Source organism: Sebastes umbrosus, chromosome 11 (assembly GCF_015220745.1).
Source record: "Sebastes umbrosus isolate fSebUmb1 chromosome 11, fSebUmb1.pri, whole genome shotgun sequence".
Lineage (NCBI taxonomy): Eukaryota > Metazoa > Chordata > Actinopteri > Perciformes > Sebastidae > Sebastes > Sebastes umbrosus.
The window spans coordinates 10,657,021-10,669,105 of NC_051279.1; positions in this window are offsets into that span (position 1 = coordinate 10,657,021).

Here is a 12,085-nt window from a genome sequence, read left to right on the forward strand (position 1 = left end):
TATGCAGCATGAGAGTGCACCTGTGTTAGCATGAGTATGAAAGCAGCTCAGCTCTTCGTCCTCTCAACTCATGCAGCCCTGTTGACGGAGAGGTGAGCTTGTAATGTTTTTTATTGATGTAGCAGATCACAAATTGCCCTCCAGCCTTGGATTGCTCAGGGGAGAGTGGCAGCCTCAGCTGCTCCCAATGACAAAGACCATCCTCTGGGCAACTAGCTGCCTTTGGGGATGCCTCCTTTGGGTTCAAGAAAGTGCAGCTGTGATGGAAGCTAAAGTGTTTTTCCTTATTCTCCATGACGTCCCATGTGCATTTCACACACACAAAAAAACACATGTGGGGTAGAGGGCTGCATGCACATATACACACACTCTTAAACATGAACTATTACCTTGACAGCTGAAGAGCTCTGCAGCTCATGTTGTTACAATTGACAGATCTTTGCCTTGTATCTCGCCGGAGGTAAAGGAAGTAACTGAATGATAAGGCTGATTCAGAAACCGTTTAGCAGACAACACTTTTTAATCTGATGACTTGTATCTGTGCTTCATTAAGATATTTTGGAACCAACAGTCTGCAAAGTGTGATGCACTGCTGAATGTCTTTTGTCAGCACAGCGTGGATGGAAATTTCACGTGTCAGCTGCTACAAGGGCTGAATCCCACCACAGCATCTGTTTTATAGTATCTCTGTGGCAAAATGTTCTCAGACTTGCCAACGTGTTGCCATAGTCACCTAGTACACCTCGAGCATAATAAGCACCTCGCTCCCAGACAGCCAGGCTCACTGCGCTAACCCTCCGTCGACTGATAGAATATCAAACTTGAGAAGCTGTAAAGCGGCGGAGGGCAATTGACAGACTGGATCCAGTTCCTCAGTTTGCAAAGTATTTGGGGAGATGCCACAAGAGGTGTCGTGTGGCCTTCGACCCCAACTTAGTTCACTTTCTGGTCATTTAAAGCCATCATTGGCTGGTTGTACGGCCTAACCACCTGCTGTCCCTTTCTCCTGAGTTGAGTTACAAATGAAGCCGTCATAAATCTAAATCGCATTAGAGAGAAGAATTGCGCCACCACAGGCTCTTGCTATAACTCCGTTTGGCAGCTCATACCGGTCATGTATTTGGCTTACACTTTAAGCACAACATTTTCCGAGTCCCCCAGGTACTGATTCATCAAAACCTCATACATGGAAACCTTGAGCCCCCCCTCCCCACCAACGAACCCCACTTGACGCAGACTGTTCTTGACTGTAACTCCAACTGACCCAGCTGCCGTGCTGCGTGTGTGAGCAACATGCGTAGAGAGAGTTCCTCTTTTATGAGACTGCTGTGCTGCATCATATGGGTTAGTCTATTTAGGTCTAGGCTGCTGGCAATGACTCTAAGTAGGGGCTTAAGAATCAAATTTAGTTGAAAGAAGAAGCCCTGCTGGGGAAATTGATCACTAGAGAAAGGAGCGTGGGCAGTCCATTTGCCTTTTGGTGGTTTTTATTCTGTGTTGAGACAGCGGGAGTCTGGGGAGGAGACAGTGAAGACACAAGAGAGAATGTTCTGGTCGGATCTGATCTGAGGCCAGAGCGAGTTCGGTTCCAGAAACCAAACTATATCTCTTGAGACAAAGAGAAAAGTAATTACTACTGAGCTCTGTGCTGTACTTTAAGCTACTGCAACTGAAATTTGGACATGCATGCAGAAGTTGTCTTTAAGTGTGGTTTTCAATACTGTGATGGGTAGCTGGGAAAATCCTATGAGTGACTCACTATAGGAAAGTTGAGCAAGTCACAACTTTTTTCAGCTCATTTCTGGTTGATATGGTAATTATGCCTAATAATTCATGATGATGCCAGTCATGATGCTTAAGTTACATACAGTGTGTACTGGAGAACAAAATAAACGTGCAAGATAAATCCCAGTGAGAGTAGCTGGAGTTTTCCTTTGGATTCTGAACCTGACATGTGCTTTCAATGCTCAAAGGTATCTTTGAAACACACTGGCCTCTTTGTTACAAAAACATACCTCTGCATGCTCTGGTGTTTATTTGAGATCTAGTAGCTTTATCATGATCCGATTATATAAAACAGAAGCTTTTTTTTTTTTAAAACTTTAAAGGGTAACTTCTGTGTTTTTCAACCTGGACCCTATTTTTCTTGTGTCTAACAACAATTTCTGAAATTGGTTCAGTATTGAGGGAGAGCTACAGCTACTTACGGTCTGCAATATGTTGCCATAGGGGCAAGCTGGCACCGTCATTTACGTCCACTAAAAAAAAAAAGGTTTTGATGACATAACAGGCTCTGGTCTCACTCAAAGAGAAGTCTCTTTCTGAAATCTCACGAGGTGACGTGGTGCCGAAAGACAACGGTGGAATATTGGAATACATCCACGGTTGAAACATGAGCGCCAATCGGGCAGAGTTTGTTGTATGTTATGAGTACAGAAAGCGTAGCTTAGTGTTATCTAAAAGAAGTTCAATGTCATAGCTGAATATTTAGATGACTGACAATGTGGATGAGGTCTTTGAATTCGATGGCGACCCGTATTTATTTGAACCAGAGTATATGGATATTCAGATTTCACAATGAGTCTATGTTTTTTTTTTACTTTAGATTGTCATAAAGTAAATATAGACTGCAAGAAATAAAATATATAGAGAGACAATATAAGAAAATGAGAAAGGGATTATTGGCAACTTTAAACTTTTCAGAATATTAGAACAGGAGGGATGGAAAAAGTCTGAAGTCTGAAAAAAGACAACAATCCCTCGAGGGCAAATAATTAGCCATTACTTTCACAGCCAACATTATTCTTAGCTAGATGCCAGGATATTTAAATGGTGTAGATACAATAAAATCAACATGTGTTAAATGCAATGCAATAGTCCTGAAATAAACAGAAGCTTTGTCATCATATGGTTATAATGTTATTAGTTTTATGAGCCAGAGAGGTGATGATTTATTATACCTATTGTAAGGTGTGCCTAATACTTCGTCTCACAACTAAAGCGGGAGACTAAAAGATGTTATTTCTATTTAATCTTTTTGTGTCCACACCCTTTTGTAAAACAGTTGCTAAAGCAAATAGGTTCACATCCTCTTAGTAGCATGAATGAGTTTATAAGCACAGCAACATTTTATGTAAATCAGGCCATTTTTTTTTAAAGATATATTGGTCGGAGACAATCCTACCTCTTCTCATTGGGTGACGAAAGGAAAACTCATTATGTTATCATATACCTGTTAGAGACACATTAGATCAGGGACAGACTGTCCTTGGTATTTGGTTTCAAACAACTGCACACTAGTAAAGCTGTGCACCGTTTTTATGACTTTTTGGCTCCCATTATTTGTCCACTAATCACATCAGGCTCTTGCCAGAGCATGCAGCTCCAACTTGGGTTCCCACCTTTCTCTCCTATTGGTGACACTGGGTCCGATGGGTAAGCGTGGGACTCAAGCCCTGCAGAAACCTCTAGAAGGTGATAATAGGCTTTGGACAGGGGTCATGGAATCCCCTAGAGGCACGGGCAGCTGTCTTTGCTTACGTGTCCATCTTATCAAACCCAGTTGGGTCTGCTGTGTTGACAACAAAGAGGACAAGAGAGACATCCATCTTGTGCTGGAGAGGTGTCAGATAGCCTGACGTTTATGGTGACGGTAAAGGACAGTTCAGAGGGTGGTCGCATAGCGAGTGTCTTTCACTTTCTTGCCAAATATGATCATTTTATAGGGTGGGAAAGCTGGATCGGAACGGGTGTACTAAAATGAACTGGAGATTAAACCCCAAAAATATACGATCGTAAACACTAGGTGTGTTTGACAGTGATACAAGTGTAGAAGGATTTACAACTGTTGAAAGAAACTAACTACTTAAGGAGTACATTTACTCAAGTATTGTACTTAAAGGTGCTCAATATGGAATTCAGAGCATATCTACTGCCGCCACACAGCTCTCAACATGGTGACAGCTGAGCCAGAAGCTAATAGTGCCAATAGCACTAACAGTGCAAACAATGGCAACAGTGTTGACAGAGCTAACAGTGTGGACCTGAGGGGTTGGCGCTGCCGGTCGGGATGGCATTATTAGCTGTAAACACCGTATGAGCGCAGTGCAGAGCGGCGGCCATGAACTAGCCAGTGGTGCACACTCGCATGCACTCGCGACCAGCCCGGCTATGTCAACAAAGCACAAAGAAGCTCGGATTATAACACAAATGGAGGGAGAGTGACTTCATTCTCTGCTCAGGTAGACATTATCTTTACTTATTACACGGCTCTGTTGAATACTCGATTCTGATTGGTCAATCACAGCGTCTGTTATTTCTTCATAGCTTCATGTCGGGGTCCACCCTATGCCGCATCACTCTGGGATTATTTCACAGCAATGACCGGCTCGCTGTACATTATCCATTACATAGCAAAGAGTTGTTTGCTGCTAAATTAAAGCGCCTTTAAGTACAATTTTGAGGTACTTGTACTTAAGTCAAGTATTTCCATTTTATGCACCTTTGTACTTCTACTCCACTACATTTCAGAGGCAAATATTTTACTTTTCACTCCACTACATTAAGGTTAAGGATCTGAATACTTCTCCCACAATTTAAAAACAAGTAGTATTATTTCCTTATATCATTAAATTCAAAGCAGGCGTTTCTACTTTTCTTTAGAAGTTGACCTTTGGATCTCTGTGGTCCGTGGAAAAGCTGCAAAAATGCCCAGCGATTAGTCATCATTGCCAGGGTTGTAGATCGTACAAAGTGAGTGGACACAGAACTTGGAACTAATGGCGGATTTGACACAGACTCATTCTGTTGAGTCATACTGAATCAATGTGTTTTCCCAAGCAGTGAGGTTTTAACAGCATGGAGTGGAAAGGATTTGGTTATTTGAATATGGCAATTATGAAAGACAAAAAATAGTTTTCGTCCTTAGAACAATTGAAGCTTTATTTTGAAACAATGACTTGTTGAAATTGCCACCAGAGCCCTAAACATGAATTACAATGATTAAGCGAACAACAGGATTATTGGGAAAAGTTTGGCTCTTTACAAGAGGTAACCACAACCAGATGGGACTATTTTATGTAAAACGAATGGCCTAACAACCAGTTGTTTGTTTCTGCCAATAAGTCTTTGTTAACCTTAAACTTACTACTTCTGAGATTTCATAATATTGAAAGAATTACTTTGGTTAATATATTTAAAAAAAGCTCCAACATCCAGCTCAACAAACAGCTAAACATCCTGTGAAATTAAGTGGTTTATGTGCAATATAATTAACTTCCATGATTGTACAATGATATATTAATATTTGGAGGGTAATTTCAGTTAATGTGGTTTTAAGTAAATACAGCTAAACATCCTGAGAAATCAAGTAATTTTTTATGTGCGGTCTCTTTAAAAGGCAGCAGTAACATGTGGCTCAAGGTCCATCAACCCTAGGGGATTTTATATGCAGTAATTAGAAGTAATGTTGAAGCCCTGTGCGTTCAGACATGTCAGCAAGGAGACGGACGGCTCCAACAGGTGGGGAGGATATAAAGTAGGGGGGGTATGAACTCTTTTATCCCGGCACAGAGGGAGAAAGTGGTGTCAGAGGGATTGCCCAAAATAACCTGCCTGGTGTCTGGACAGTGGTGATATGATGCAGAACTAACAGGCGAGAGAGATGGATGGGAAGGGGCCACAGGGCAAACTGTAGGGGCTAAAGCAGGGACATCCCAGGACTGACTTACAGCAAAGACGGTGTCAAGGTTAAAAACTGGCAGGCAATAGCTTTTGTATTCTGCCTGAGGCAATGTAATTGCAATTAAAAAGAATAAGTGAACTGGGAAAAGTTTGTGACTTTTTTTTTTATTAGAGGAAATATCCTGATCCAATTTGAAAATGGTTGACATTATAATCACTAAAATTGGGCAAATGTAGCACGCAATACATGTCCTGGGAGTAATTTTGGGAGGCACGGAATTATAAGTTGGACAATTGAAGGATTTGCTCACCAAAAAATTGTGAGAAAAAACTAATTTAAGAGTCTATTACAGGATTAAAAACATCTGTTTTCTTTGTTTGCTTCTCATAAATAAAGTAAGAGTCTTTAGCCATGCTAGCGGCTCTGGGAGGCCGTACCCCTGAGACCGACACAGGGGGTTTGAGCTAAATGCTAATGTGACCGTGCCAACATGCTCATGATGGCAATGCTAAGATAGTTTTTTGCAGGTATAGAGTGGTGCAGGGATCAGTCCTAAAACCCGAAAATGAGTTAGCATTTTAGCACTTCTGGTTCCCTCGTCTCGAAGTCAAAGGGTTTTTGGAATGCTGTTTTTCAGTTAGATGCCTGAAATAAGGTCTGTGGTTAAATGTAGTAGATTTTAAAGTTTTGTTCTATGATATAGAATATATCAGTAAATATCCCACTCGTGAATTTTGAAGCTTTTACGTGTCTTAGAAAAGGCGATTGCTAATAAGTGGCTAAATGACACTATTAAACGTCATCCCGCTGACTCGTACGCCTTTACAGCCGGTGCTCATGCGCCCCGTGGTGTCGTTCGTTTATAGCCTTGCGTTAGCTTTTTACTTCTGGAGATTGCATTCACACTTCAAAAATCATGTTCATTTGTAAAGATTATCTTGCTGAACAAAACCTGTAAGTGTCATAAATGTTTGTTTGCCACAGATCTTATTTTCTACAATAATCCAAAGGGAAAATCCCATTGGATTTTAGTTGAGGGAGCCACTTTATTTACTTGTAAATTAATATTGGACAATTTAAATATTTGACTTGATGATGGCACTCGATGAGGTAATGGGATTGTTTTGAATAAATAACCCCAGACAAAGCTGCTTTGTCTAATTTGCCATAGGTTATTGGCTTTTAGCTTCATGGCCTTTTCTAACTGAGCTCAGTTTGTTGGCACTTGTTTCCTGGGGAGTGAAGTACTGAGTTCTGTGAGAGATTCTGACGTTGTGAGCTCACAAAAATACAAACACACCACTTCCTGTCTAATCTCCCTCGCATCTTCAGCCACACTGATACTTCTGATCTCCACTTTGCCTGTAGTACACGAGCTGAATTATTCTACTGTGTCAATTTCCTGGTCACATTTTGAATTATTTAAATGAGCACTTCAGAGGAAGTATCAGCGGCATGCCATGTACACAGTGCACACATAGCCATTCATGTTTGAATTGATTTACAATGCAAATATACACTGCTGTAGTTTGCCAAGACACATTATGCCTGGACAGGCAGGGAGATGTATGATGAAAATATATATTTCCTCGACATCTACGTGTAGCTTAAAAGTAAAAGTGCAATATTCTAATAGACAGTTTGTGCTACTGGTGCAGTTGGCCAAGTAACTGACAAATATTCTATTAAATAAATATTAAAAAACATTATATTAGAGTACTTTCTCCTACCATAGAGGCAGTGTGAGGAAATAAAAAGATTTCTTAGACGAAAAGTGCACTCTGGACACTAGCTAGACAGACCTACCCCCATGCACACCAGCAGATAATTGTAGTACCACATAAGTTTCAAATTACGCTTCTTAAATCCAGCACAGAAGTCTTTCTTTTTGCAGCTTTTAGGAATATCATCACCCTGTAAAAGTTGTCTGCTCTACATTAAGACTAATGGTGATTATTAAGAGATCAAAGGTCCAAATCCAAAAGGATGTCTTAACACTAAGTCCACAAATCCCAAAGTATGTTGTTTTTGTAGACAGTGAGTTGGATATGTCTAGGTAGAAATGATAGATGATAGTAATATTCTTTAAATGATATCATTAAGTTTGATGGATGCATATAAACATGTCCGGATATTTCTGTTATCAGGATGATTAGCAACAATTCTGTTCCCAGTAGGCAAGAAGAGAAAGAAGAGTTTCTCCGCGGTATACTTTTGTTGGCTACTGTGTACTGTATAAAAGCTGTATTATAGACCAGGGGATACAGTTCATGTGGCTGCTGTAAACACCTCATTTTCCTGGCCCTGGAATGTGCTAAATGTAGAACATATTGATACTGAAAACAAGCCAAGACAACTAGAAGATAAGAGATCCTAGAGTCATGCCTTGTGTGACTCCAAACTGACAGACAACATTCCTGACTTTAACAAAAACAGTCTCATTAAGCTACACTGCTAACATGCAAGTAAAACGAATATTACTACAGAGCCACTTCAAACAATAACACAGATGATTTGTCATTGAGTAAGTAAATTCTCACACATAGTCCCAAACTGGAAACAGTCCTCCAAGAGTCTTCTACAGAAGATGAAAAACTAGCAATGCCTCAGACCTTGTCAGGATTTCAAACCAATACCCAAGATTAGTATCTGTAAATTTGCACACAAAAAACTTTCATGCCAAACTATTACTGTACAAATACTTAGTATTTTTCCAAAAAATCTATTCTTGGCAGGATGAAAAAGCCTCTGAAACAGATCATGAGCCAATAAAACCCTCCACTGAAATCCATACCAGTGCAATTATGTTAGTGGGATAGAAGATTGATGCCTGGCGTATGAAATAGTTTTTAGAAACTCTTTACATTAAAAATATTAAGATATGGAGTTGAGAATTCATATCAAAGGCAGTATGTTAGAGATTAACTAAAGACTGGAATAAAATTGAGTTCCAAAGTATTAACGGCTTTACACACCAGGGGCGTGACAAAGAAATGACACAAAAATGTGGAATACTTGCCTGCAAATATCATATCTCTTGGGCTTTTATTGACGTCAACATGCAACTTTGAAAAGAAATGCAACATTTATCCTGAAGATAACATAAAAAAAACTAGTAAGAAATTACAATAATGTGTTGGAGTGTCTGCCTTATCGAGTCATATAACACTCAGTGGCAAACAAAGTAAACTCTTCCCCAAGCGATTTATTCAGCAGCTATGAGTTCCAATTCCTCAGATCAGCCTATAGCATGATACAGCAGTAAGAAAAAAATGTAGATATAGCTGCAAACAGTAATTTCACATTCAACCACTCATGGTAGGCTTTTCATTTCCAAGTAGATGGATAAAAAAAGAATCACCGAAATATAAATACTCCTATTTAATAAGGCACACATGATTCTGTAACTTGTAAGAATTCAGAGAGTTGAATGAATCTAGTGTTTCCACTAGCTTAGTCATAAATACAACTGTAATCTATTAGAAGTTTGGTTTTCATTGCCAGACAGCCGTGCTTTCTTCCGTTTTGATTAAACTGTGGTGGGAATATTCAAAATAGGATTACTCACGGCTCAACTGATTTAAATCCCACACCAAATACATGGTACTGTTTGCAAAGCAAATTTTTCACATTTATATTTTGATTAGGTCATTAAATTGGGAAACTAGTACAGAGTTAAATGGACCTCATCTGTGTTTTGCATACAAAATCTTTATCTGCAAACTGTGAGATGCAATTGAAAGATCATGCAAGTGTCTAGCAACTATGATTATCAGATACATGCAGTGGAGTGAAAAATACATTTCCTGCTGAAAAATGCACTCAGTGGTCACTTTATTAGGTACACCTGTAAAGTCTAATGCAATACAATACAACTGTTCTGCCATAAAAAGTCTACTTTTTGATGCCTATAATGTTCAGTTTTCATTGACACTCTCATAGAGGTGTTAAAGTTACTGCAATGAACTTTTAAGTGGTTATGAAACAGTCTCAATTCAATACTGACGCCTCTATATGACCTGCGTAAGTAAACGAGACCATCAGTGAGAAGATTGGCTATTTCTATTAATAACACAGCTTTGGTTTGACCAATTATGATTGGTCAATCACGGCGTTCTACGGTCTGTTATTTCTTTATAGCAGACCGTTGCTATGTATAACAGACTGTTGCTATGGACACAGTTCTGATGTCGGACTCTGGCGGACCATTTTTATGTCAAATTATTGATTTCTTAAGTAAGTAACCATGTAATAAGTGGGATAGTGTACAGCTAGCGGTTCATTGTTCTGAAATAAACACCGATAGGGCAATGCGGCACCCCAACGCAAAGCAACAATGACTGGCTTGTGGTACATTATCTCTTACATAGTTATTCTTAATGCTTGTCACCAGTGCCATCGGGTCGGATTCCGGCGATATCAGGCAAAATTATGCAGGTTCATAAGAAACTCCTTCAGCTCAGACTCCAGCAGGGCCTCCACCAGGGCCCCCAGCAGGACCTCCAGCAGGACCTCCAGCAGCGACAAGCCCGCTGCGGAAAGACCCAGATCCGGTTTCAGTGCCACCTTTGACCTGCAGTTAGAGCTGCAGAGCTTTGGCTCGGTGCTCTGAGAAGGGCAGACTATCAGACCCTGATGCAGTAAAAGAAGAGGTTTTCTAAAGGGAATTTGGTGCTTGGGAAACACTATACTCTATACAGGGAGCCAAAATAAACACAAAATGAAAGTTCCTCGTAGTAGCTTTAAATTACATGTTAGCATTGAGGGCATAGTTAGTGATGGTGACGTACTGGACTGCACGTCTCAGTATAATGTAGTCCACTAAAACACTTGTGACCTCAATAATAAACATATAGCCAAGCCTAATTAAATTTCCCCATTTTCGCCAATGACATGAACATTAGCTTTCTAAAGACAGATATTACAGCAGGGCTGTTGGATTGCATTAAACCTGCAGTAGGCAGAATATTTTTGGCATCATTGGGCAAAAGTTCCATAATAACCTTTCAGCATATTGTAATTCAAGTGTTCTGAGAGAAAACTAGACTTCTGCACCTCCTCATGGCTCTGTTTTCAGACTTTGGAAAATCTAGCTGGTGCCGGGAGACTTTGGCCAATCACAAGTCATTTCAGAGAGAGAGTTCCTATAGGCTGTGCTCCGGCTGGTGGGCGGTGCTTGGTATTTCCTCAACTGATCTCAACATGGCTGCCAAGTCACAAACTCTCATTTTACAGCTAAACAGTTATAGAGATGGTCATTACAGTAACAGAATATTGATTCATATTTGATCAGCGCTGCCCAGTTTGACCGTTTGATTGGAGTTCGCAATTAAGTGACAGCCGGCTCAGAGACGGCAAGGCTCCAGCTCGGCTATGATTGGTTGTTTTCCCTGGTCTGTGTAATCTTGCTGATGCCATTAAGGGCACCGGAGGACACAAGAGGACACAAAGGCACGTGATTTTTTTTTCAGATTACCTGTCTCATGCACTATACTGTCAGGATATAGTGACCGTTTTATTTTATTTATTTTTTTTTTTTTTTACCTTTATTTATTCAGGGGGAGGTTCACTGAGAGCAATGCTCTTTTTTTCAGGAACGCCCTGATCACATTCAGACAGTTACACATTCACACCTGGAAGCTGCCCAGTACAACCACAGTCTGATCTGCCGGCCACTGAGCAGCTCCACTGGAGCGGTTGGGGTTAAGTGCCTTGCTCAAAGGCACCTCAGTGGTGGTAATGAGGGGGGGCAAGCGCTGCTTTTTACTTTCCCCATCCAGATTCATCCTGCCGGTCCAGGGGATTGAACCGGCGACCTTCCGGTTTCACGCTCAAGCTTGGTTTGCTCCAATTCTACCCACTGCTGCTTTAAATTGTACCGGGATATACCTACTGTAATAAACAAACTGGACTTTAGTCCAGTAAATGAGCTGCTGTCCTCTAAAAGGCGTTAATGTCAGCTGGAGCCAAAAGGTATAAGGATATGACATTCTGTTAATAATAAACAAATGGGAGTACAATAAACTCCACCATGCCACTAAATAGGCTGTAAAGGCTGTGACAGGCACACAGCGTCAGCGTTAGGGGCGGGCCTTGGGTGTCCAGGCGCGTCCAAAAAGGTCACTGTGCCCGCTCAGCTGAATTCTCTCCTGACAAAACAACTAAACTGAAATACTTTTACAGCTAGGCTATAAGTAAAATTAAGTCATACAGTTTGGTAATGGAAGGACTTAACACTGCAAATGCAAAATAAAGCACAAAACAGTGATAGTTTTGTATTTAGGAAACTAGGACATGTACTTGGGCTTGATTACTTTGTTTTCTATTGGAGTGTCCAAACTGGCCGCGAGCAACACGGCGCTGCACAGCGCGGCACTACTATTTGTCTGAACTTCTGTTGGA